Below are 2,645 nucleotides of genomic sequence, written 5' to 3' on the forward strand. Positions count from 1 at the left end.
GGTGTGGGTCTTACCAAACCCAGATATTCCTTAAACGGGTTATAACATCTGATTAAATTAAAAATTATTCTCACCAAATTATTGATGTAAAAATCCTATAAAATAGGATATAATAACAATTAATATCTTATTTATTTTAAAAAAGATATAGATATTATTTAAATTAAAAAAAAAATCAATTTGATAGTAAAAAATATATAACGGGTTTTGGGTCTCATCAAACCATAAGTATATTATTAACTTTCATAAATATTATATATAATTAAAAAACCAATTTTATAGTAAAAAAAATAAACATGTCTTGGGTCTCATCAAAACCATATAGCTTTTAGACCGGGTTATAACATCTCATTTATTTGTGAAACAATTTATCATCAAACCATAAGTATATTATTAACTTTCATACAATATAAAAAAATATAAATTCAAAAAATAAATAAATATTAGAACAAACAATATAAAACAGCCCCCGTAATACGGGGATAAAAACTAGTATATATATATATAAGGAATACGATAAAATATTAAATAAAATCAATCAATTAATCAAATGTCTAATAGATTTTTTGAGGAAAAAAAAGTTTATCCAAACACCATCTTAGTTATCCGAACATCATTGTTGACCTATACGACTCATATAAAAACTATATTGTGTTACTTTGTATCAACATGCTTTAATTTTTGTTCATGATTATTGTGCCTCTTATTGCTCTATAAAAATAGTATAGAACTATATTGCTCGTATAGAAAAAAAAATTTTGCAGGCTAATTCTATACGGTTCATATATATCCTATACGATTCGCATAAGTTTTATGTTGTGTCAGACTCTATACAAGTTGTTGAAACCCTATATGACTCATATTATAGGTTGCAAAAAAGCTTTCTTCTTATTCCGTCCGTATACTTGTCAATCAAGCGTCACATAGTCAAGCCATACATGCGGATACGAGTCATATGGGCATGTAGAGACGTCACGGGGTGGTGTTGGTGTGTAACATCCAAAAGACGGGAAAAAAAATTAAGAAAATCATTTGGGAATTGGGGAAGTGATTTATAGGGAATTCCCATGTCCGGGAAGAATGACGTACGGTCGCCACCACCGACACGGTATAATAATAATTACTTTCTGTTTCTATTTTTATATTAAAATAAATATATACTTTCAAAACAAATTTAAATTTTAAAATGTATAAACATGGTCACTCTCAATTTTGTTAAAAAAGCATTAAAACCGACTTTTTGTTTTTATACCTCAAATTCAAAACCGTTATCTTCAATCTTCAGTTACAAAACACATCCATTAAAACACTCATTCAAGATGCAATTACATTGCCTTAAAACACAAATGCAAACTTAATTAACTCAAAATATAATACTTACTTTAATATTTACATAAACTACCCCCAACTCTACGGTAAAAAGTAAAAACCACTCAATTACCATTACCATCACGACCATCATTCGGGTAACGGCATCAGACAAAACTGATACGCATTAACGTCGTACTTAGTCCTGTCCACCGCAAAATGCCCCAACAACCCAACCCTCTCCACTAAATTCTCATCACACAAAAACTCACCACTTCCAACTTTCTCCACCTTCCTATCAAACTCATGAACAAACACGTGCGTTAATTCACCCCCGGTGTGCTTACTTCTCGCAAGCACACCGGCTGTGAATATCGCCGAAAGCCTCCCGGGGGCTTTCGGGAAAAACCCACGTGGCCCATCAATAATAATAATATCCCACGCCACGTCATACACGTGGTTCGGCAAATCATTGATTGCTAGTCTACACTCGGAGAATAATAAATTCTGCACCGGCTTACATTCTCCCCGGATCTCCGACCTCGAGTAATTAATTAACTCGTGTAGCTCACTTACTTTGGTAGTGAACTGAACATCGTACGCTTCGATTCCCGGGTGTTTCTCTTCTAGTTTCGACACCAAGTAAGCACTCTCATCCACGAACGTTGTACGGCCGTTAACGTTCAACGCATGCCAGAGTAGGGTTTCGTGGGTCAGACCGAAAACGAGTAGATTACACGCGCCGCCGCATCGGCGGAGGACGGCGGCGATGGATTTGAGTTCAGCGTCGGACATTCGAGGTGGGTTTGTGGAGTTTTGGGCGGTCGTTGCGTAGTGGATGAGCGCGTCGAATAAGGGTTTTGGCAACGCGCCGCCGGAGACGGCGGATGCGGCGGAATTGGCGGTGGGTTTGGTGTAGGGAAGGGTGGTGAAGAGGGAGAATGTGAAGGCGAAGGAGAAGAGGGACAAAATGGTAAATAACCAGAGGCGGTGGAGGGTGTAGGTGGTTCCGGCACCGGCGCCGGCGACGGTGGGGAGGGTGGGTTTGTGGATGGAGGGATGGAGGACGATGAATTTGGTGGTGGGTTTCATCGGAAAGTGTAGAGAGAGAGTGAGAGAGTAAGGTTTAAGGTGACAGAGAGAGGTTCATATCACGAGGAGGTTATTATACTCGAATTCTGCTCGTAGGATTGAGACCCACAATTCGAAAATGAATGTATTGTATTGTATTGTATTGTATTGTATTTATTGTTGTGTGTTAATTTATAAAGTCACGAAAGTTTTTGTGTCTAGATATTCATGTGAGGATAATTCTCGAGATGTGAAATCATCAAGTC

General features: G+C 37.2%; 1 pseudogene; it reads right to left on the reverse strand.

Annotated features, from left to right (window-relative positions):
• Positions 1-1,386: 1,386 nt before the first annotated feature.
• Positions 1,387-2,431, reverse strand: LOC143529126 (protein IRX15-LIKE pseudogene; annotated as a pseudogene).
• Positions 2,432-2,645: the final 214 nt, after the last annotated feature.

This window comes from Bidens hawaiensis, unplaced genomic scaffold, assembly GCF_021521415.1.
Source record: "Bidens hawaiensis isolate Kalapana, Puna unplaced genomic scaffold, B.hawaiensis_p1.1 tig00008481_1, whole genome shotgun sequence".
NCBI classification, from domain to species: domain Eukaryota; kingdom Viridiplantae; phylum Streptophyta; class Magnoliopsida; order Asterales; family Asteraceae; genus Bidens; species Bidens hawaiensis.